This window comes from Pan troglodytes, chromosome 3 (assembly GCF_028858775.2).
Source record: "Pan troglodytes isolate AG18354 chromosome 3, NHGRI_mPanTro3-v2.0_pri, whole genome shotgun sequence".
NCBI lineage: Eukaryota > Metazoa > Chordata > Mammalia > Primates > Hominidae > Pan > Pan troglodytes.
The window spans coordinates 124,880,356-124,906,073 of NC_072401.2; the positions used below are offsets into that span (position 1 = coordinate 124,880,356).

The window sequence follows — 25,718 nt, forward strand, 5'->3', positions numbered from 1 at the left end:
TTCTTCAGTAGTGACTTTTGAGATTTTGGTGCACCCATCACCAGAGCAGTGCATACTGTACCCAATGTAGTCTTATTTTCACTTTTCTTTTTAGCTCCATAAAAAGAGCATACTCTACTCTAGAACAAAACAGGATCAAGAAGTGTCACTTTTCCCCCCACAATATGTTAGAATTTTTGGCCTTCCTTTAACATTCAAACAACACTTACAAAGTTTCTGAAAATCTTAGTTGTCTGACAACTGAACAGTTTATGTTAACTTTCTAGGTGGGCGTATTTATTCAGTCTGATGGGTACTATATGAGATACATTTTTAAAAATTTATAGAATGGGTCCAACTCTCGCACTATGCCATGTGAGTAGATACCATGTACAAATAAGGGAATCTCCTTAGGGAGTTGATTTTGCTTTTTGTAAGGAAGGAGTGTTTTGAACTCTTGTATGAGAATATCAGTGGCTGCAGTGTGCCAGGTGCTGTACTATGAGTTACCAGATTAAATGGTATACAAGCAACAGGAATTCTAATAATGTAGAAAGTGAAAGAGACCAAGAAGTTAAGTCTGAGGTTGGGGGCAAAATTTCATTATCAGTCAAGAATTTTGGAGACATATGTCACCAACATGCTCCAAAACTGGATGCCTATTTTAGTGTATTTTACAAGGAAGATTTGGATATATGATATCTGGGTGTTAAAATATGTTCTACCTTGCTATATTAGTTTAGCTGACACCAACTCCAGAACTCAGACATATATTACTTTTGAGAGTGACTGACCATTGTGGTATCTACAAAAGTGGTAAGAAAAGTGGAGGAATCTTTGTAGTTTCAGTCTGGGGATGCTTCCTTCATCCAGGAATGCTTTCCAGCATTCTTGAGTTCTGGCTAATGAGGTGCTAATGGGGTGTTATTACTGGCTACTAGACCAAGGCATCAGAGAGACAGGCTGGTAAACACCCTTTGAAGTATGTGCCTAATTCTTTGAAGTGTGTTTCTAATGGGAAGATAAGCACATTTCCTGTCTTAGAGATCCGAAGTTTTGTGTCCTAACCCTATGTTATCAATTCTAGGACACATTTGCTCTTTTTCAGGTAGTACTTAGTCAAGAAATTGCATTAGGGGGGTGGTTCCAGGGCTTGATCTTCTCATGTTGGATTTGGCTAATGGTGCCTCATATATGAAACCTGCTTAGTGATTTTCTTATATTCTGCCCCCTAAGAGACGAATAGAAATATAGGTCAAACCAGGGGAATACAAGTCCAAATGTCTCTCTAAATAAACTGTTCTTTGACTTCTCTGAGAAAAGTTGATTTGGAGGGATATTCTCCTCTTTGACACTGTTTTCTCCAACACTCTAATTAAGTAAGGTCAAAAACTGTCTCTTATTGGTCCCTTAATTCCAAGTTCCCAGTACAGTGGTTTGTACAGTGAGTACAGAATCTTTTAAGTAGTGCACATGTAAGATGTGATGTGGATTAAAACTCTGATGCTCTACCACATGATTCTTAAAACCCAAAAGTTCTCAACTTAGCAGAAAGCCAGATATAGGACAATATAATATTTTCTAAGCCTTTTAGTGTTTAAAGTATTTACAACTCATTTACCTCAAATTACATTCAGTGGAGATTCCCCAGACCAAATTTTAGAGGGTCAGGGTCAGATGGGAAGGGGACAGAAGATTTTCCAGTTTCTAGGTATGGACTCAGATTACATTCTAATTCAGTTAAGTGACAATTTATTTGTTAATACAACAAATGTATTTGCATCCATCCAATCAGCAAATATGTCTTGAATATAGTATTCTTCCCCTTATTCATGGGGTAAATTTTCCATGACCTGTAGTGGAGGCCTGAAGTCATGGATAGTACTGAACCTTCTATATACTGTGATTTTTTTTCCTGTACATACAGACTTAAGATAATGTGTGTAAATTAAGTGCAGTGGGAGATTAATAACAACAACTAATAATAAAATAGAATAATAATAACATTATTCCATAATAAAAGTTAAGTGAATGTGGTCTGTCTTGCTCAGTATATCTTATTTCATGTGATATTTTCAGATTGCAGTTGACTATGGATAATTGAAACTGAGGAAAGCGAAATCACACATAAGGGGGGAACTACTATATTTTATTAAGGGAAACAATCTGTTCCCATAAATCAAACCTCAGCTAGCAGAATTAAAGGTAAACTTGAGGAGTTAGGGATCATCACGGTGATGGGAAGAAGGACTAGAATGCAGCTCTACACAGAGCAGCACACGGAGTCTTGCATTGTGAATTTTAGGTCCAGATTGACTGCAAGAACAAATCAGCAATCCTGAGAGGACCCACAGACCCTCTGAAGGAAGCAGACTACTCCTGCAGGACCTGGGAGATACCCCGAATACTGTGAGTGCCCCACCTGTGGAAGTGGGAAAGGGAGACCATCCCCTCCTGAACACACACCCTCACTGGAGAAACTGAAGTTCTGTTTGTGGGAGAAGTTTCCAATTTTACCTACAGTTGAGTCAACTTAGAGAACCAAGCGAAATACAGGGGTAGAAGAAGCTGCAGAAAGGCCCTGGGAGCTCACTGGGTCCCCTAGCAGGACATTCCTGCCTGGCACCACAGGGATCCATCCGGAGGGTGGCCAGAGGAGCAGGGGGGTAAAACTACACAGGGAGAAGGACTTCTCTAGCTGAACTCTGAAACAATTTGAACGGGGCAAGAAGCCTGCTGGTCAGAGCTCAGGGGAGGGCTCAAATTCACTTTGAAGACTCTATAGGTGGGGGAAGTAACAAGACCTTTCTTTTGCAGCTGGGAGGCAGGTAGCCTGGGGCAAGTTTTCAAGCCCATCTTGTCCTCTGCCTGGAAACAGACTTGGGTCTGTTGTGGGGGACATGGTGGGAGTGAGACCAGCCCTTCACTTTGTGTGGGAGCTGGGTGAAGCCTGTGACTGCTGGCTTTCCCCCACTTCCCTGACAACCTGTATGACTCAGCAGAGGCAGCCATAATCCTCCTAGGTACACAACTCCAGTAACCTGGGAATCTCACCGCCATCCCCCACAGCAGTAGTAGCAAGACCTGCCCAAGGAGAGTCTGAGCCCAGACACACCTGCCCTGCCCCCACCTGATGGTCCTTCTCTACCCACCCTGGTCACTGAAGACAAAGGGCATATAATCTTGGGAGCTCTAGGGTCCCGCCCACCGCCGGTTCCTCTCTACACTACTATAGCTGATGCTTTCTGGGAAGTGCCACCTTCTGGCAGGAGGCCAACCAGCATAAAAATAGAGCACTAAACCACCAAAGCTGAGAACCCTCACGGAGTCCATTGCACCCCGCTGCCACCTCCACCAGAAGAGGCACTGATATCCACAGCTGAGAGACCCATAGACTGTTCACATCACAGGACAATGTGCAGACAACTCCCAGTACCAGCCCAGAGCCAGGCAGACTCACTGGGTGGCTAGACCCAGAGGACAGACAACAATCATTGCAGTTTGGCTCACAGGAAGCTACTTCCTTAGGAAAAGGGGGAGAGTACTACATCAAGGGAATACCACACGGGACAAAAGAATCTGAACCACAGCCTTTAGCCCTAGACCTTCCCTCTGACAGAGCCTACCCAAATGAGAAGGAAACAGAAAACCAACGCTGGTAATATGATAAAACAAGGCTTTTTAACACCCCCCCAAAATCACACCAGTTTACCAGCAGTGGATCCAAACCAAGAAGAAATCCCTGATTTATTTACCTGAAAAAGAAGTCAGGAGGTTAGTTATTAAGCGAATCAGGGAGGCACTAGAGAAAGGCAAAACCCAATGCAAGGAAATCCAAAAAATGATACAAGAAGTGAAGGGAGAAATATTCAAGGAAATAGATAGCTTAAAGAAAAAAACAAAAAATTCAGGGGCTGGGCGCAGTGGCTCACGCCTGTAATCCCAGCACTTTGGGAGGCCAAAGCAGGCGGATCATGAGGTTAGGAGATCGAGACCATCCTGGCTAACATGGTGAAACCCTGTCTCTACTAAAAATACAAAAAATTAGCCAGGCATGGTGGTGGGTGCCTGTAGTCCCAGCTATTCAGGAGGCTGAGGCAGGAGAATGGCATGAACCCAGGAGGCGGAGCTTGCAGTGAGCCGAGATTGCACCACTGCACTCCAGCCTGGGTGACAGAGTGAGACTCCATCTCAAAAAAATAAAAATAAAAAAAGAAATAAAAAAATAAAAATTCAGGAAACTTTGGACACACTTTAAGAAATGCAAAATGTTCTGGAAAGTCTTAGCAATAGAATTGAACAAGGAGAGGAAAGAAATTCAGAGCTCAAAGACAAGGTCTTCAAATTAACCAAATGCAATAGAGACAAAGAAAAAAGAATAAGAAAATATGAACAAAGCTTCCAAGAAATCTAGGATTATGTTAAACAACCAAACCTAAGAATAATTGGTGTTCCTGAGGAAGAAGAGAATTCTATAAGCTTGTAAAACATATTTGGGGAAATAATAGGGGAAAACTTCCCTGGCTTTGCTAGAGACCTAGACATGCAAATACGAGGAGCACAAAGAACACATGGGAAATTCATCACAAAAAGATCATCACCTAGGCACATTGTCACCAGGTTATCCAAAGTTAAGACGAAGGAAAGAATTTTAAGATCTGTGAGACGAAAGTACCAAGTAACCTATAAAGGAAAACCTGTCAGATTAACAGCAGATTTCTCAGCAGAATCCTTACAAGACAGAAGGGATTGGGGCCCTATCTTCAGCCCCCTCAAACAAAACAATTATCAGCCAAGAATTTTGTATCCAGTGAAAATAAGCATCATATATGAAGGAAAGATACAGTCTTTTTCAGACAAACAAATGCTGACAGAATTCGTTGTTACCAAGCCACCACTACAAGAACTGCTAAAAGGAGCTCTAAATTTTGAAGCAAATCCTGGAAACACATCAAAACAGAATCTCTTTAAAGCAAAAGTCACACAGGACATATAAAACAAAAATACATGTTAAAAAACAAAAACAAAAAACAAAAAAACCAAAGCAGACAGGCAACAGAGTATGATGAATGCAATGGTACCTCACATTTCAATACTAACATTGAATGTAAATGGCCTAAATGCTCCACTTAAAAGACACAACTGCAGAATGGATAAGAACTCACCAACCAACTATCTGCTGCCTTCAGGAGACTCACCTAACACATAAAGACTCACATAAACTAAAAATTAAGGGATGGAAAAAGGCATTTCCTGTAAATGGGCACCAAAAAACGAGCAGGGATAGCTATTCTTATTCAGACAAAACAAACTTTAAAGCAACAGCAGTTAAAAGAGACAAAGAGAGACATTATAAAATGGTAAAAGGCCTTGTTAAACGGGAAAATATCACAATCCAAACATATATGCACCTAACACTGGAGCTCCCAAATTTATTAAACAATTACTAATAGACTCAAGAAATGAGAAAAACAGCAACACAATAATAGTGGGGGACTTGAATACTCCACTGACAGCACTAGACAGGTCATCAAGACAGAAAGTCAACAAAGAAACAATGAATTTAAACCACACCTTGGAATGAATAGATTTAAGAGATGTATACAGAACATTTTTTTTTTGCAATGGAGTCTAGCTGTGTCACCCAGGCTGGAGTGCAAGTGGCACAATTTTGGCTCACTGCCACCTCTGCCTCCCGGGTTCAAGTGATTCTCCTGCCTCAGCCTCCCAAGTAGATGGGATTACAGGCACCTGCCACCATGCCCAGCTAATTTTTGTATTTTTAGTAGAGATGAGGTTTCATTGTGTTGGCCAGGCTGGTCTCAAACTCCTGATCTCGTGATCCACCTGCCTCAGCCTCCCGAAGTGCTGGGATTGCAAGCATGAGCCACCTTGCCTGGCCGTATACAGAACATTTTATCCAACAACCACAGAATATACATTCTATACAAAAATGCATGGAACTTTCTTTAAGATAGACCATATGATAGGCCATAAAACAAGCCTTAATATATTTAAGAAAATTTAAATTATATCAAGCACTCTCTCAGACCACAGTAGAATAAAACTGGAAATCAGCCCCGAAAGGAACCTTCAAAACCATGCAAATACATGGAAACTAAATAACCTGCTCTTGAATGAGCATTGGGTCAAAAACAAAATCAAGTTGGAAATTAAAACATTTTTCAACTGAATGACAATAATGACACAAACTACCAAAACCTCTGGGATACAGCAAAGGCAATGCTAAGGGGAAAGTCCATACCCCTAAATGCCCACATCAAAAGGACTGAAAGAGCACAAACTGACCTTCTAAGGACACACCTCAAGGAACTAGAGAAAGAAGAACAAATCAAACTCAAACCCATCAGAAGAAAGGAAATAACCAAGATCAGAGCACAACTAAATGAAATTGAAACATAAAAAACAATAAAAATGATAAATGAAACAAAAGCCTGGTTCTTTGAAAAGATAAATAAAATCAATAGACCATTAGCAAGGTTAACCAAAGAAAGAAGAGAGAAAATCCAAATAACCTCAGTAAGAAACAAAACAGGAAATATTGCAACTGACACCACAGAAATACAAAAGATGATTCCAGGCTACTATGAATACCTTTACACACATAAACTAGAAAACCTAGAAGAGATGGATAAATTCCTGGAAAAATACAACCCTCCTAGCTTAAATTAGGAATAATTAGATATCCTGAACAGACCAGTAACAAGCAGTGAGATTGAAATGGTAATTAAAAAATTTCCAACAAAAAAAGTCCAGGATCAGATGGATTCACAGCAGAATTCTACCAAATATCCAAAGAATTGGTACCAAAACTTTTAACACTATTCCACAAGATAGAGAAAGAAGGAATCCTCCCTAATTAATTCTATGAAGCCAGTATCACCTTAATACCTAAACCAGGAAAGGACAAAACCAAAAAAGAAAACTACAGATCAATATACTTGATAAACATAGATGCTAAAATCCTTAACAAAATACTAGCTGACCAAATCCAACAACATATCAAAAAGATAATCCACCATGATCAAGTGGGTTTCATACCAGGGATGCAGGGATGGTTTAAAATATGCAAGTCAATAAATGTGATACAGCACATAAACAGAATTAAAAACAAAAGTCACATGATTGGAGTGTTGGCAAGATGGCTGAATAGGAACGGCTCCGGTCTGCAGCTCCCAGCGAGACCAATGCAGAAGGTGGATGATTTCTGCATTTCCAGCTGAGGTACCTGGCTCATCACACTGAGACTGGTTAGACAGTGGGTGCAGCCTATGGAGAGCAAGTAGAAGCAGGGTAGGGCGTTGCCTCACCCAGGAAGTACAAGGGGGTGGGGAACTCCCTCCCCTAGTCAAGGGAAGCCGTGAGGGACTGTGCTGTGAGGGACTGTGTTATTTGGCCCAGATACTATGCTTTTCCTACAGTTTTCACAACCCACAGACCAGAAGATTCCCTTGGGTGCTTACACCATGAGGGCCCTGGATTTCAAGCACAAAACTGGGCGGCCATTTGGGCAGACACTGAGGTAGCTGCAGGAGTTATTTTTCTTACCTCAGTGGCACCTGGAACCACAGCAAGACAAAACCGCTCACTCCCCTGGAAAGGGGGCTGAAGCCAGGGATCTAAGTGGTCTAACTCAGTGGATCCCACTTCCATGGAGCCCAGCAAGCTAAGATCCACTGGGTTGAAATTCTTGCTGCCAGCACAGCAGTCTGAAGTCAACCTGGGATGCTCCAGCTTGGTGGGGGGAGGGGCATTTGCCATTACTGAGGCTTGAGTAGGCGTTTTCCCCTCACAATGTAAAGAAAGCCATGTGGGAAGTTCGAACTGGGCAGAACCCACTGTGGTGCGGCAAAGCCACTGTAGCCAGTCTGCCTTTCTAGATTCGTCCTCTCTGGGCAGGCATCATAAAGGTACATAAATCCATGAAGATGAGGAAAACCCAGTGCAAAAAGGCTGAAAATTCCCCAAACCAGAATGCCTCTTCTCCTCCAAAGGATCACACTCCTCACCAGCAAGGGAACAAAACTGGATGGAGAATGAGTTTGATGAATTGACAGAAGTAGACTTCAGAAGGTGGGTAATAACAAACTCCTTTGAGCTAGAGGAGCATGTTCTAACCCAGTGCAAGGAAGCTAAGAACCTTGATAAAAGATTACATGAACTGCTAACTAGAATAACCAGTTTAGAGAAGAACATAAATGACATCATGGAGCTGAAAAACACAGCAGGAGAACTTCTTGAAGCATACACAAGTATCAGTAGCCAAATCGACCAAGCAGAAGAAGGGATATGAGAGATTGAAGATGAACTTAATGAAATAAAGTGTGAAGACTAGATGAGAGAAAAAAAAAAATGAAAAGGAACAAACAAAGCCTCCAAGAAATATGCTATGTGAAAAGACCAAACATACATTTGAGGTGTACCTGAAAGTGATGGGGAGAATGGAACCAAGTTGGAAAACACTCTGCAGGATATTATCCAGGAGAACTTCCCCAACCTAGCAAGACAGGCCAATATTCGAATTCAAGAAATACAGAGAACACCACTAAGATATTCCACAAGAAGAGCAACAACAAGACACAGAATTGTCAGATTCACCAAGGTTGAAATGAAGGAAAAAATATTAAGGGCAGCCAGAAAGAAAGGTTGGGTTACCCACAAAGGGAAGCCCATCAGACTAACAGCGGATCTCTCTGCAGACACCCTACAAGCTAGAAGAGAGTTGGGGCCAATATTCAACATTCTTAAAGAAAAGAATTTTCAACCCAGAATTTCATATCTAGCCTAAATAAGCTTCATAAGTGAAGGAGAAATAAAACCCTTTACAGATAAGCAAATGCTGAGAGATTCTGTCACCACCAGGCCTGCCTTATAAGAGCTACTGAAGGAAGCACTGGATATGGAAGGGAAAACTGGTACCAGCCACTGCAAAAACATACCAAAATCTAAAGACCATCGACACTTTGAAGAAACTACATCAACTAACAGGCAAAATAACCAGCTAGCATCATAATGACAGGATCAAATTCACACATAACAATATTAACCTTAAATGTAAAGGGGCTAAATGACCCAATTAAAAGACACAGACTGGCAAATTGGATGAAGAGTCAAAACCCATCAGTGTGCTGTATTCAGGAGACCCATCTCACATGCAAAGACACACGTAGGCTCAAAATAAAGGGATGGAGGAATATTTACTAAGCAAATGGATAGCAAAAAAAGAATAAAAAAAGCAGGTGTTACAATCCTAGACTCTGATAAAACAGACTTTAAACCAACAAAGATCAAAAAAGATAAAGAAGGGTATTATGTAATGGTAAAGGGATCAATGCAACAAGAAGAGCTAACTATCCTAAATATATATGCACTCAATAGAGGAGCATCCAGATTCATAAAGCAAGTTCTTGGAGACCTATAAAGAGACTTAGACTCCCACACAATAATAGCAGGAGACTTTGACACTCCACTGTCAGTGTTAGACAGATCAATGAGACAGAAAATTAACAAGGTTATTTAGGACTTGAATTCAGCTCTGGACCAAACACACCTAATAGACATCTACAGAACTCTCCACCACAAATCAACAGAAAATACATTCTTCCCAGCATCACATAGCAGTTATTCTAAAATTCATCACATAATTGGAAGTAAAACACCCTCAGCAAAGGCAAAAGAATGGAAATCATGATAAACACTCTCTCAGACCACAGTGCAATCAATTAGCACTCAGGATTAAGAAACTCACTCAAAACTGCACAACTACATGGAAACTGAACAACCTGCTCCTGAATGACTACTGGGTAAATAATGAAATTAAGGCAGAAATAAATAAGTTCCTTGAAACCAATGAGAACAAGAACAAAGACATAACATCTCAGAATCTCTGGTACATAGCTAAAGCAGTGTTTGGAGGTACATTTATAGCACTACGTGCCCACATGAGAAAGCAGGAAAGATCTAAAATTGACACCCTAACAACAAAATTAAAAGAACTAGAGAAGCAAGAGCAAACAAGTTCAAAAGCTAGCAGAAGACAAGAAATAACTAAGATCAGAGCAGAACTGAAGGAGATAGAGACATGAAAAACCCTTCAAAAAAATCAATGAATCCAGGAGATCGTTTTTTGAAAAGATTAACAAAATAGATAGACCGCTAGCCAGACTAATAAAAAAGAAAAGAGAGAAGAATCAAATAGACACAATAAAAAATGGCAAAGGGGAGATCACCGCTAATGCCATAGAAATACAAACTACCATCAGAGAATACTATAAACACCTCTATGCAAATAAACTAGACAATTTAGAAGAAATGGATAAATTCCTGGACACATACACCCTCCCAAGACTAAACCAGGACGAAGTTGAATCTCTGAATAGACCAATAACAGGTTCTGAAATTGAGGCAGTAATTAATAGCCTACCAACCAAAAAAAGCCCAAGACCAGAAGTATTCACAGGCTAATTCTACCAGAAGTACAAAGAGGAGCTGGTACCATTCCTTCTGAAACTATTCCAAACAATAGAAAAAGAGGGACTCCTCCCTAACTCCTTTTATGAGGCCAGCATCATCCTGATACTAAGACCTGTCAGAGACACAACAACAAAAAAAGAAAATTTCAGACCAATATCCCTGATGAACATCAATGCGAAAATCCTTAATAAAATACTGGCAAACTGAATCCAGCAGCACATCAAAAAGCTTATCCACCGCAATCAAGTCAGCTTCATCCCTGGATGTAAGCCTGGTACCACATGCACAAATCAATAAGTGTAATCCATCACGTAAACAGAACCAATGACAAAAGCCACAGGAGTATCTCAATAGATGCAGAAAAGTCCTTTGATAAAATTCAACACCCCTTAACGCCAAAAACACTCAAGAAACTAGGTGCTGATGGAACATATCTCAAAATAATAAGAGCTATTTATGGCAAACCCTCAGGCAATATCCTACTGAATGAGCAAAATCTGGAAGCATTCCCTTTGAAAACCAGCACAAGAAAAAGATGCTCTCTATCACCACTCTGATTCAACATAGTATTGGAAATTCTGGCCAGGGCAATCAAGCAAGTGAAAGAAATAAAGGGTATTTGAGTAGGAAGAGAGAAAGTCAAATTATCTCTGTTTGCAGATATGATTGTTTATTTAGAAAACCCCATCATCTCAGCCCAAAAACTCCTTGAGCTGATAAGCAACTTCAGCAAATTTCAGGATACAAAATCAATGTGTAAAAATCACAAGCATTCCTATACACCAATAATAGACAAATGGAAAACCAAATCATGAGTGAACTCCCATTCACAATTGCTACAAAGAGAAGAAAATACCTAGGAATACAACTTACAAGAGATGTGAAGGACGTCTTCAAAGAGAACTACAAAACACTGCTCAAGGAAATCAAAGAGGACACAAACAAATGTAAAAACATTCCATGCTCATGGATAGGAGAATCAATATCATGAAAATGGCCATACTGCCCAAAGTTATTTAGAGATTCAATGCTATTCCCATCAAGTTACCACTGACTTTCTTCACAGAATTAGAAAAAACTGCTTTAAATTTCATATGGAACCAAAAAAGAGCCCATATAGCCAAGACAATCCTAAGCAAAAAGAACAAAGCTGGAGGCATCACACTACCTGACTTCAAACTGTACTACCAGACTGCAGTACCCAAAACAGCATGGTACTGGTACCAAAACAGATGTATAGACCAATGGAGCAGAGCAGAGGCCTCAGAAATAACACCACACATCTACAATCATCTGATCTTTGAACAAGCCTGACGAAAACAAGCCATGGGGAAGGATTCCCTATTTGATAAACGGTGTTGGGAAAACTGGCTAGCCACATGCAGAAAACTGAAACCACACACCTTCCTTACACCTTATATAAAAGTTAACACAAGATGGATTAAAGACTTAAACCTAAGACCCAAAACCATAAACACCCTAGCAGAAAACCTAGGCAATACCATTCAGGACATAGGCATGAGAAAAGACTTAATGACTAAAACACCAAAAGCAATTACAGCAAGATCCAAAATGGACAAATGGGCTCTAATTAAACTAAAGAGCTTCTGCACAGCAAAAGAAACTATCATCAGAGTGAACAGGCAACATACAGAATGAGAGAAAATTTTTGCAATCTATCCATCTGACAAATGGCTAATATCCAGAATCTGCAAGGAACTTAAAACAAATTTACAGGAAAAAACAAACAACTCAATCAAAAAGTGGGTGAAGGCTATGAACAGACACTTTTCAAAAGAAGACATTTATGCAGCCAACAAACATGAAAAAGAAGCTCATGATCACTGGTCATTAGAGAAATGCAAATCAAAACCACAATGAGATACCATCTCACACCAGTTAGAATGGCAATCATTAAAAAGTCAGGAAACAACAGATGCTGGAGATGATGTGCAGAAATAGGAACACTTTTACACTGTTGGTGGGAGTATAAATTAGTTCAGCAATTGTGGAAGGCAGTGTGGCAATTCCTCAAGGATCTAGAACCAGAAATACCATTTGACCCAGCAATCCCATTACTGGGTATATACCCAAAGGATTATAAATAATTTTACTATAAAGACACATGCACACGTGTGTTTATTGCAGCATTATTCACAATAGCAAGACTTGGAACCAACCCAAAAGCCCATCGATGTTAGACTGGATAAAGAAAATGTGGCACATATACACTGTGGAATACTATGCAGCCATAAAAATGGATGAGTTCATGTCCTTTGCAGGGACATTGATGAAGCTGGAAGTCATCATTCTCAGCAAACTAACACAGGAACAGAAAACCAAACACTGCATGTTCTCACTCATAAGTGGGAGTTGAATAATGAGTACACATGGACACAGGGAGGGGAACATCACACACCAGGGCCTATTGGGGGTTGGGGGCAAGGGAAGGGATAGCATTAGGAGAAATAGCTAATGTAGATGATGGGTTGATGGGTGCAGCAAACAACCATGGCACATGTATACCTATGTAACAAACCTGCATGTTCAGCACATGTATCTCAGAACTTAAAGTATAATTAAAAACAATCAAACTAAAGGAAACAAAACAAAACAAAACAAAAAGATAAGAACAACAAAAATCACATGATCATCTCAATAGAAAAAGCATTAGACAAAATTCAGCTTCCCTTTATGATTAAAACTCTCAGCAAAATTGGCATACAGGTGACATTCCTTCATGTAATAAAAGCCATCTATGATAAACTCACAGCCAACATAATATGGAACGCGGAAAAATTGAAAGCATTCCCTCTGAGAACTGAAGCAAGACAAAGATGCCCACTCTTACTACTCCTCTTCAGCGTAGCACTGGAAGTCCTAGCCAGAACTATCAGACAAGAGAAAGAAATAAAAGGCATACAAATTAGTAAAGAGGAAGTCAAACTCTCACTGCTGATGATATGATTGTTTATCTTGAAAACCTTAAAGACTCCTCCAGAAAGTTCCTAGAACTGATGAAAGAATTCGGCAATGTTTTCTGATACAAGATTAATGTACGCAAATCAGTAGGTCTTCTATGCACCAACAGCAACCAAGCTGAGAATGAAATCAAGAACTCAACCCCTTTTACAATAGCTGAAAAAAAAAACCACCAAACCAAAACAAACAAACAAACAAAAAAACTTAGGAATATACATAACCAAGGAATCAAAAGACTTCTACAAGGAAAACTACAAAACACTGCTGAAAGAAAGGTGACACAAACAAATGGAAACACATTCCATGCTCAAGAATGGGTAGAATCAATATTGTGAAAATGACCATACTGACAAAAACAATCTACAAATTCAATGCAATCTCCATCAAAATACCACCATCATTCTTCACAAAATTAGAAAAAACAATTCTGAAATCCATATGGAACCAAAAAAGAGCCCGCATAGCCAAAGCAAGACTAAGCAAAAAGAACAAACCTGGCGGTATCACACTACCTCATTTCAAACTGTACTATAAGGCCGTAGTCACCAAACCGTATGGTACTGGTATAAAAATAGCACATAGACCAATGGAACAGAACAGAGAACCCAGAAATAATCCTAAATACCTGCAGCCAACTGATTTTCGACAAAGCAAACAAAAACATAAAGTGGGGAAATGACAACCTTTTCAACAAATGATGCTGGGATAATTGGCAAACCACATGTAGGAGAATGAAACTGGATCTTCATCTCTTACCTTATACGAAAATCAACTCAAGATGGATTAAAGACTTAAACCTAAGACCTGAAACTATAAAACTTCTAGAAAATAACATTGGAAAAACCCTCCTAGACATTGGCTTAGACAAGGATTTCATGACCAGGAACCCAAAAGCAAATGCAATAAAAACAAAGATAAATAGCTGGGTCCTAGTTAAACTAAAGAGCTTTTGCGTGGCTGAAGGAACAGTCAGCAGAGTAAACAGACCACCCGCAGAGTGGGAGAAAATCTTCACAATCTATACATCTGACAAGGGAATATATTCGGAATCTACAAAGAACTGAAACAAATCAGTAAGAAAAAACAACCTCATCAAAAAGTGGACTAAGGACATAAATAGACAGTTCTCAAAAGAAGATATACAAATGGGCAACAAACATATGAAAAAATACTCAACATCACTAATGGTCAGGGAAATGCAAATGAAAACCACAATGAGATACCATGTTACTCCTGCAAGAATGGCTATTATCAAAAAATCAAAAAACGGTAGATGTTGGCGTGGATGTGGTAATCAGGGAACACTTCTACATTGCTGGTACAGCCAGCAGTGTACTGTACACTAGTACAGCCACCATGGAAACGAGTGTGCAGATTCCTTAAAGAACTAAAAGTAGGACTACCATTTGATAGTTGCATTAAATCAGCATTTGATCCAGCAATCCCACTACTGGATATCTACCCAGAAGAAAAGAAGTCATTATTTGAAAAAGATACTTGCACATGCATGTTTAGAGCAGCACAATTCACAATTGCAAAAACGTGGAACCAACCTGAACGCCCATCAATCAATGAGTGGATAAAGAAACTGTGGTATATATATACGATGGAATACTACTCAGCCATAAAAAGGAATGAATTAACAGCATTTGCCATGACCTGGATGAGATTGGACACTATCATTCTAAGTGAAGTAACTCAGGAATGGAAAACCAAACATCGTATGTTCTCACTGACATGTGAGAGCTAAGTTATAAGAATGTAAAGCATAAGAATGATCCAGGGTGAGGAGCCAAGATGGCCGAATAGGAACAGCTCTGGTCTACAGCTCCCAGCGTGAGTGATGCAGAAGATGGGTGATTTCTGCATTTCCAACTGAGGTACTGGGTTCATCTCACTAGGGAGTGCCAGACAGTGGGCACAGGACAGTGGGTGCAGTGCACTGTGCGCCAGCCAAAGCAGGGCGAGGCATTGCCTCACTCAGAAAGTGCAAGGGATCAGGGAGTTCCCTTTCCTGGTCAAGGAAAGGGGTGACAGACGGCACCTGGAAAATCGGGCCACTCCCACGCGAATACTGTGCTTTTCCGATGGGCTTAGGAAACGGTGCACCAGGAGATTATATCCCGCAACTGGCTCGGAGGGTCCTATGCCCACGGAGTCTCGCTGATTGCTAGCACAGCAGTCTGAGATCAAACTGCAAGGTGGCAGTGAGGCTGGGGGAGGGGTGCCCGCCATTGCCCAGGCTCGCTTAGGTAAACAAAGCAGCCAGGAAGCTTGAACTGGGTGAAGCCCACCACAGCTCAAGGAGGCCTGCCTGCCTCTGTAGGCTCCACCTCTGGGGGCAGGGCACAGACAAACAAAAAGACAGCAGTAACCTCTGCAGACTTAAATGTCCCTGTTTGACAGCTTTGAGAAGAGCAGTGGTTCTCCCAGCACGCAGCTGGAGATCTGAGAACAGGCAGACTGCCTCCTCAAGTGGGTCCCTGACCCCTGACCCCCGAGCAGCCTAACTGGGAGGCACCCCCCAGTAGGGGCAGACTGACACCTCACATGGCCGGGTACTCCTCTGAGACAAAAATTCCAGAGGAACAATCAGACAGCAGCATTCGCAGATCATGAAAATCCGTGGTTCTGCAGACACCGCTGCTGATACCCAGGCAAAGAGGGTCTGGAGTGGACCTCTAGCAAACTCCAACAGACCTGCAGCTGAGGGTCCTGTCTGTTAGAAGGAAAACTAACAAACAGAAAGGCCATCCATACCAAAAACCCATCTGTACATCACCATCATCAAAGACCAAAAGTAGATAAAACCACAAAGATGGGGAAAAAACAGAGCAGAAAAACTGGAAACTCTAAAAAGCAGAGTGCCTCTCCTCCTCCAAAGGAACGCAGCTCCTCACCAGCAACGGAACAAAGCTGGATGGAGAATGACTTTGACGAGTTGAGAGAAGAAGGCTTCAGACGATCAAACTACTCTGAGCTACAGGAGGAAATTCAAACCAAAGGCGAAGAAGTTGAAAACTTTGAAAAAAATATAGACGAATGTATAACTAGAATAACCAATACAAAGAAGTGATTAAAGGAGCTGATGGAGCTGAAAGCCAAGGCTCGAGAACTACATGAAGAATGCAGAAGCCTCAGGAGCCGATGCGATCAACTGGAAGAAAGGGTATCAGTGATGGAAGATGAAATGAATGAAATGAAGCGAGAAGGGAAGTTTAGAGAAAAAAGAATAAAAAGAAATGAACAAAGCCTCCAAGAAATATGGGACTATGTGAAAAGACCAAATCTGTGTCTGATTGGTGTACCTGAAAGTGACGGGGAGAATGGAACCAAGTTGGAAAACACTCTGCAGGATATTATCCAGGAGAACTTCCCCAATCTAGCAAGGCAGGCCAACATTCAGATTCAGGAAATACAGAGAATGCCACAAAGATACTCCTCGAGAAGAGCAACTCCAAGACACATAATTGTCAGATTCACCAAAGTTGAAATGAAGGAAAAAATGTTAAGGGCAGCCAGAGAGAAAGGTTGGGTTACCCACAAAGGGAAGCCCATCAGACTAACAGTGGATCTCTCGGTAGAAACTCTACAAGCCAGAAGAGAGTGGGGGCCAATATTCAACATTCTTAAAGAAAAGAATTTTCAACCCAGAATTTCATATCCAGCCAAACTAAGCTTCACAAGTGAAGGAGAAATAAAATACTTTACAGACAAGCAAATGCTGACCGATTTTGTCACCACCAGGCCTGCCCTAAAAGAGCTCCTGAAGGAAGCACTAAACATGGAAAGCCACAACCAGTACCAGCCGCTGCAAAATCATGCCAAAATGTAAAGACCATCGAGACTAGGAAGAAACTGCATCAACTAACGAGCAAAATAACCAGCTAACATCATAATGACAGGATCAAATTCACACATAACGATATTCACTTTAAATGTAAATGGACTAAATGCTCCAATTAAAAGACACAGACTGGCAAATTGGATAAAGAGTCAAGACCCATCAGTGTGCTGTATTCAGGAAACCCATCCCACGTGCAGAGACACACATAGGCTCAAAATAAAAGGATGGAGGAAGATCTACCAAGCAAATGGAAAACAAAAAAAGGCAGGGGTTGCAATCCTAGTCTCTCATAAACAGACTTTAAACCAACAAAGATCAAAAGAGACAAAGAAGGCCATTACATAATGGTAAAGGGATCAAATCAGCAAGAAGAGCTAACTATCCTAAATATATATGCACCCAATACAGGAGCACCCAGATTCATAAAGCAAGTCCTGAGTGACCTACAAAGAGACTTAGACTCCCACACAATAATAGCAGGAGACTTTCACACCCCACTGTCAACATTGGACAGATCAACGAGACAGAAAGTCAACAAGGATACCCAGGAATTGAACTCAGCTGTGCACCAAGCAGACCTAATAGGCATCTACAGAACTCTCCACCCCAAATCAACAGAATATACATTTTTTTCAGCACCACACCACACCTATTCCAAAATTGACCACATACTGGGAAGTAAAGCTCTCCTCAGCAAATGTAAAAGAACAGAAATTATAACAAACTGTCTCTCAGACCACAGTGCAATCAACTAGAACTCAGGATTAAGAAACTCACTCAAAACCGCTCAACTACATGGAAACTGAATAACCTGCTCCTGAATGACTACTGGGTACATAATGAAATGAAGGCAGAAATAAAGATGTTCTTTGAAACCAATGAGAACAAAGACACAACATACCAGAATCTTTGGGACATATTTATGGCAGCGTGTAGAGGGAAATTGATAGCACTAAATGCCCACAAGAGAAAGCAGGAAAGATCCAAAATTGACACCCTAACATCACAATTAAAAGAACTAGAAAAGCAAGAGCAAACACATTCAAAAGCTAGCAGAAGGGAAGAAATAACTAAAATCAGAGCAGAACTGAAGGAAATAGAGACCAAAAAAAAAAAAAAACCCTTCAAAAATTAATGAATCCAGGAGCTGGTTTTTTGAAAGGATCAACAAAATTGGTGGACCGCTAGCAAGACTAATAAAGAAAAAAGAGAGAAGAATCAAATAGATGCAATAAAAAATGATAAAGGGGATATCACCACCGATCCCACAGAAATACAAACTACCATCAGAGAATACTACAAACACCTCTACGCAAATAAACTAGAATATCTAGAAGAAATGGATAAATTCCTTGACACATACACTCTCCCAAGACTAAACCAGGAAGAAGTTGAATCTCTGAATAGACTAATAACAGGATCTGAAATTGTGGCAATAATCAATAGCTTACCAACCAAAAAGAGTCCAGGACCAGATGGATTCACAGCCGAATTCTACCAGAGGTACAAGGAGGAACTGGTACCATTCCTTCTGAAACTATTCCAATGAATAGAAAAAGAGGGAATCCTCCCTAACTCATTTTATGAGGCCAGCATCATCCTGATACCAAAGCTGGGCAGAGACACAACCAAAAAAGAGAATTTTAGACCAATATCCTTGATGAACATTGATGCAAAAATCCTCAATAAAATACTGGCAAACCGAATCCAGCAGCACGTCAAAAAGCTTATCCACCATGATCAAGTGGGCTTCATCCCTGGGATGTAAGGCTGGTTCAATATACACAAATCAATAAATGTAATCCAGCATATAAACAGAATCAAAGACAAAAACCACATGATTATCTCAATAGATGCAGAAAAGGCCTTTGACAAAATTCAACAGCCCTTCATGCTAAAAACTCTCAATAAATTAGGTATTGATGGGACGTATCTCAAAATAATAAGAGCTATCTATGACAAACCCTCAGCCGATATCATACTGAATGGGCAAAAGCTGGAAGCATTCCCTTTGAAAACTGGCACAAGACATGTATGCCCTCTCTCACCACTCCTATTCAACATAGTGTTGGAAGTTCTGGCCAGGGCAATTAGGCAAGAGAAGGAAATAAAGGGTATTCAATTAGGAAAAGAGAAAGTCAAATTGTCCCTGTTTGCAGATGACATGATTGTATATCTAGAGAATGCCATTGTCTCAGCCCAAAATCTCCTTAAGCTGATAAGCAACTTCAGCAAAGTCTCAGGATACAAAATCAGTGTACAAAAATCACAAACATTCTTATACACCAATAAGACAAACAGAGAGCCAAATCATGAGTGAACTCCCATTCACAATTGCTTCAAAGAGAATAAAATACTTAGGAATCCAACTTACAAAGGATGTGAAGGACCTCTTCAAGGAGAACTACAAACCACTGCTCAAGGAAATAAAAGAGGATACAAACAAATGGAAGAACATTCCATGCTCATGGGTAGGAAGAATCAATATCGTGTAAATGGCCATAATGCCCAAGGTAATTTATAGATTCAATGCCATCCCCATCAAGCTACCAATGACTTTCTTCACAGAATTGGGAAAATACTACTTTAAAGTTCATATGGAACCAAAAAACAGCCCACATCGCCAAGTCAATCCTAAGCCAAAAGAACAAAGCCGGAGGCATCATGCTACCTGACTTCAAACTATACTACAAGGCTACAGTAACCAAAACAGCATGGTACTGGTACCAAAACAGAGATATAGATCAATGGAACAGAACAGAGCCCTCAGAAATAACGCCACATATCTACAACTATCTGATCTTTGACAAACCTGAGAAAAACAAGCAATGGGGAAAGGATTCCCTATTTAATAAATGGTGCTGGGAAAACTGGCTAGCCATATGTAGAAAGCTGAAACTGGATCCCTTCCTTACACCTTATACAAAAATTAATTCAAGATAGATTAAGGACTTAAACATTAGACCTAAAACCATAAAAACCCTAGAAGAAAACCTAGGCATTACCATTCAGGACATAGGCATGGGCAAGGACTTCATGTCTAAAACACCAAAAGCAATGGCAACAAAAGCCAAAATTGACAAATGGGATCTAATTAAACTAAAGAGCTTCTGCACAGCAAAAGAAACTACCATCAGAGTGAACAGGCAACCTACAAAATGGGAGAAAATTTTCGCAACCTACTCATCTGACAAAGGGCTAATATCCAGAATCTACAATGAACTCAAACAAATTTACAAGAAAAAACAAACAACCCCATCAAAAAGTGGGCAAAGGATATGAACAGACACTTCTGAAAAGAAGACATTTATGCAGCCAAAAGACACATGAAAAAATGGTCATCATCACTGGCCATCAGAGAAATGCAAATCAAAACCACAGTGAGATACCATCTCACACCAGGTAGAATGGCAATCATTAAAAAGTCAGGAAACAACAGGTGCTGGAGAGGATGTGGAGAAATAGGAACACTTTTACACTGTTGGTGGGACTGTAAACTAGTTCAACCATTGTGGAAGTCAGTGTGGCGATTCCTCAGGGATCTAGAACTAGAAATACCATTTGACCCAGCCATCCCATTTCTGGGTATATACCCAAAGGACTATAAATCATGCTGCTATAAAGACACATGCACACATATGTTTATTGCAGCACTATTCACAATAGCAAAGACTTGGAACCAACCCAAATGTCCAACAATGATAGACTGGATTAAGAAAATGTGGCACGTATACACCATGGAATACTATGCAGCCATAAAAAAGGATGAGTTCATGTTCTTTGTAGGGACATGGATGAAATTGGAAATCATCATTCTCAGTAAAGTATCGCAAGGACAAAAAACCAAAGACCACATGTTCTCACTCATAGGTGGGAATTGAACAATGAGAACACATGGACAGAGGAAGGGGAACATCACACTCTGGGGACTGTTGTGGGGTTGGGGGAGGGGGGAGGGATAGCATTCGGAGATACACCTAATGCTAAATGATGAGTTAATGGGTGCAGCACACCACCATGGCACATGTATACATATGTAACTAACCTGCACATTGTGCACATGTATCCTAAAACTTAAGGTATAATAATAAAAAAAAAATGATCCAATGGACTTAGGGTACTTGAGTGGAAGAGTAGGATGGGGACGAGGGATAAAAGACTACAAATATGGTGCAGTGTATACAGCTCGGGTGATGGGTGCACCAAAATCTCACAAATCTCTACTAAAGAACTTACTCATGTAACCAAATATCACCTGTACCCCAATAACTTATGGAAAAATAAAAGAAATAAATTACATTTAAAAAGGTAATGCTTCAATGTTTACTTTTTATGTATCTTGTTTTTAAAAATAGACTTCATTTTTTAGAGCAGTTTTAGATTCACAGCAAAATTGGACAGAGGTGTGGAGATTTCCCATATCTCCCTCCTCTCACATTCATACAGCCTTCCCCACTATCAAAATCCTGCACCAGAGTGGTACATTTGTTAATTAATGAATTTACATTGACACACTGTACACATTATTGTATTAGGGTAATTGTGTCTCCATAGAATGAATTAGGAAGTACTTGCTCGGCTTCTATTTTCTGAAAGAGATTGTAGAAAGTTGGTTTAATTTCTTCCTTAAATGTTTGGTAGAATTCACCAGTTAAATCTATCTGGCCCTAGTGATTTCTGTTTTGAAGGCTATTAATTACTGATTCAATTTCTTTAATATAGTGCTGTTCAAATTATGTATCTCTTCTTGTGTGACCTGTGGTAGATTGTGTTTTTTAAGGAATTGGTTCATTTCATCTAGGTTACCAAATTTGTGAGCAAAGAGTTGTTTAAAATGTTCTTTTATTTTCTTTTTAATGTTCACGCCATCTGTAGCGATGTCCCCTCTTATTTCTCATGTTAGTAATATGTGTCTTCTCTCTGTTTTTCTTAGCCTGTCTAGAGGTCATTAATTCATTGCTCTTTTCAAATATCTAGCTTTTGGTTTCATTTATTTCTGTATTTCCTTTTGTAAGTTTCATTGATTTCTGCTTTAATTTTTTTGTTTCATTTTTTTTGTGCTTACTTGTGATTTAATATGCTCTTCCCTGCTCCCAACCCCCCTGTTTCCTAAGGTAGAAGTTTAGACGATCAATTTTAGATCTTTCTTTTTTCTAATACATGCATTTAGAGCTATAAATTTTCTCTAAGCACTGTTTTTACTGTATCCCACAAATTTTGTTGTGTTTTCATCTTTATTGAGTTCAAAATATTTTAAAAATTTTCCTGAGATTTCTTTTTGCTCTGTGTGTTATTTAGAAATGTGTTGTTTAATCTCCAAGTATTTTGAGATTTTCCAGCTATCTTTCTGTTGAATGTTTATTTTAGTCTAAGATACAATCAACCTGAATTCTTTTCTCTACTTTTCCCATATATCTTTGTGTGGGGAGCAGGATGTTGTCATAAATTTTCTCAGCTAACTTCTGGATGAATCAATTTGAATTGCTAATGTGTAACTCATAGTTAATAAGCTTCAATCACCTTATTTTCTTCTGCCTTAAACAGCTCTACCTTTATTGTGCTCAGCATAACTGTTTTTTAAAGAGGGAGATTTCCTTTTTAAAATATTTTATTTTTTTATTTTAGGTTCAGGGGGTACATGTGCAGATTTATTACATGGGTATTTTGCGTGAAGCTTAGGTTTGGGCTTCTAATGATCCTGTCACCCAAATAGTGAACATAATACCTGATAGGTAGTTTTTCAAACCTTGTATCCCCCACTTTTCCATTATGGAGTCCTCAGCGTCTATTTTTCCCATCTTTGTGTCTGGATGTACCCAAAGTTTAGCTCCCACTTATAAGTGAGAACATGGGGTATTTCATTTTCTGTTTCTGCATTAATTCATTTATGATAATGGCCTCCAGCTGCATCCAAGTTCCTGCAAAAAACATGATTCTGTTCTTTATGGTTGTGTAATATTCCATGGTGTGTGGGTACCGTGTTTTCTTTATCCAATTCACTATTGGTGGGAACCTAGGTTGATTCCTTGTCTTTGCTATTTTGAATAGTCCTGTAGGGAACATACAAGTGCATGTGTCTTTTTGATAGAACAATTTATTTATCTTTGAATATATACCCAGAAATGGGATTGCTGGGTCAAATGGTAATTCTATTTATAGTTCTTTGAGAAAACTCCAAACTGCTTGCCACCAGGACTGAACTAATTTGCATTCCCACCAACAGTGTATAAGCATTCCCTCTCTGCATTCCCTTTCACCAACATCTGTTATTTTTTGACTTTTTATAATAGCCTTTCTGACTGGTGCGAGATGGTGTTCATGGTGGTTTTGATTTGCATTTATTTATCTGGTGATTAATCATGATGAGCATTTTTTCAAATATTTGTTAGCCTCTTGTATGTCTTCTTTTGAGAAATGTCTACTTTTTAATGGTGTTACTTGTTTTTTCACGTTGATTTAAGTTTCTTATAGATTCTGGATATTAAACCTTTGTCAGATGCATAATTCACAAATATTTTCTCCCATTCTGTAGGTTGTCTCTTTACTCTGTTGATGGTTTCTTTTGCTGTGCAGAAGCTCTTTTGTGTATTTTTTTCTTTTGTTGCATTTGTTTTGGAGTCTTCATCATAAATTCTTTGCCTAGGACAATGTCTAAGAGTATTTCCTAGCTTTTTTTCTAGGATTATTATAGTTTGAGGTCTTTGATTTAAGTCTTTAATCCATCTTGTCTTAATTTTTGTATATGGTAAGAGATCAGAGTCCAGTTTCATTCTTCTGCATATGGTTAGCCAGTTTTTACAGCACAATTTATTGAATAGAATATCCTTTCCCCATTGTTATTTTTGTTGACTTTGCTAAAGAGGAGTGGATTGTAGGTGTGTGGCTCTATTTTTGGGTTCTGCATTCTGTTTTATTGGTCTGTCTATTTTTGTACCATTACCATGCTCTTTTGTTTACTGTAGCCTTATAGTACAGTTTGAAATTGGGTAATGTGATGCTACTGGCTTTTTTGTTTTTACTTAGGATTGCCTTGGCTATTTGAGCTCTTTTTTGGTTACATATGAATTTTAGAATAGTTTTTTCTAAATCTGTGAAAAGTGACACTGGTAATTTGATAGGAATAGTATTTAATCTGTAGATTGGTTTGGGCAGTATGGACGTTTTAATGGTATTGATTCTTCCAACCCATGAGCATAGAATAGTTTTCCATTTGTTTGTGTCATCTACATATCTTATTTTTTTTAAGTATTTTATTTTTTGTGGCTATTGTAAATGAAACTGTATTCTTGATTTGGTTCTCAGGTTTGGTGTATAGAAATGCTGGTGATTGGCCAGGTGCAGTGGCTCATGCCTGAAATTCCAGCACTTTGGGCGGCCAAGGCAGGAGGATCACGAGGTCAGGAGATCAAGACCATCCTGGCCAACATGGTGAAAGCCCGTCTCTACTAAAAATACAAAAATTAGCCGGGCATGGTGGCGTGTGCCTATAGTCCCAGCTACTTGGGTGGCTGAGACAGGAGAATTGCTTGAGCTTGGGAGGAGGAGGCTGCAGTAAGCCGAGATTGCACCACTGCACTCCAACCTTGGAGACAGAACAAGACTCCATCTGAAAAAAAAAAAAAAAAAGAAATGCTGCTGATTTTTGTATGTTGATTTTGTATCCTGAAACTTTGTTGAAGTTGTTTATCAGGTCTACAAGTCTTTTGGCAGAATCTTTAGGGTTTTCTAGGTCTAGAATCATGTTGTCAGTGATTACAGATGACTTCCTCTTTTCTTATTTGGCTGCCTTTTATTTCTTTCTGTCATCTGATTGCTCTGGCTAGGACTTCTAGTACTATATTGAATAGCAGTGGTGACAGTGGACATCCTTGTCTTGTTTCACTTCTCAAGGGGAATGCTTCCAGCATTTACCTATTCATTGTGATGTTAGTTGTGAATTTGTCATAGATGGCTCTTATCAATCCCTAGTTTGTTTAGGGTTTTTATCATGAATGTTGTTGGATTTTATGCAAAGCTTTTTCTTCATCTATTGAGATGATCATTTGGTTTTTGTTTTTAATTCTGTTTGTGTGATGAATCACATTTCTTAATCTGTGTCTGTTAAACCATCCTTGCATCCCAGGAATAAAGCCCACTTGATCATGGTGAACTAACTTTTTAATGCGCTGCTGGATTCAGTTTGCTAGTATTTTGTTGAGCATTTTCGCATCTATGTTCATCAGGGATATTGGCCTGTAGTTTTCTTTTTTTGTTGTATGCCCTTGCCAGATTTTGGTATCAGGATGACACTGATTTGTAGAATGAGTTAGGGAAGGGTCCTTTCTCCTCAATTTTTTGGAATAGTTTCAGTAGGATCGGTACCAGCTCTTTGTACATCTGGGAGAATTTGGCTGTGAATCTATCTGGTCCAGAGCTT

General features: G+C 39.6%; 1 long non-coding RNA gene across 4 annotated transcripts in view; it reads left to right on the plus strand.

Annotated features, from left to right (window-relative positions):
- Window positions 1–25,718, plus strand: part of LOC104006192 (uncharacterized) — a 460,140-nt gene that overhangs the window by 216,090 nt on the left and 218,332 nt on the right. For all 4 annotated transcript variants that reach the window (XR_010156687.1, XR_010156688.1, XR_010156690.1 and 1 more), the window contains one exon: window positions 2,285–2,388. This is a non-coding gene — a long non-coding RNA (uncharacterized LOC104006192). The remainder of the gene's footprint in view (window positions 1–2,284; window positions 2,389–25,718) is intronic.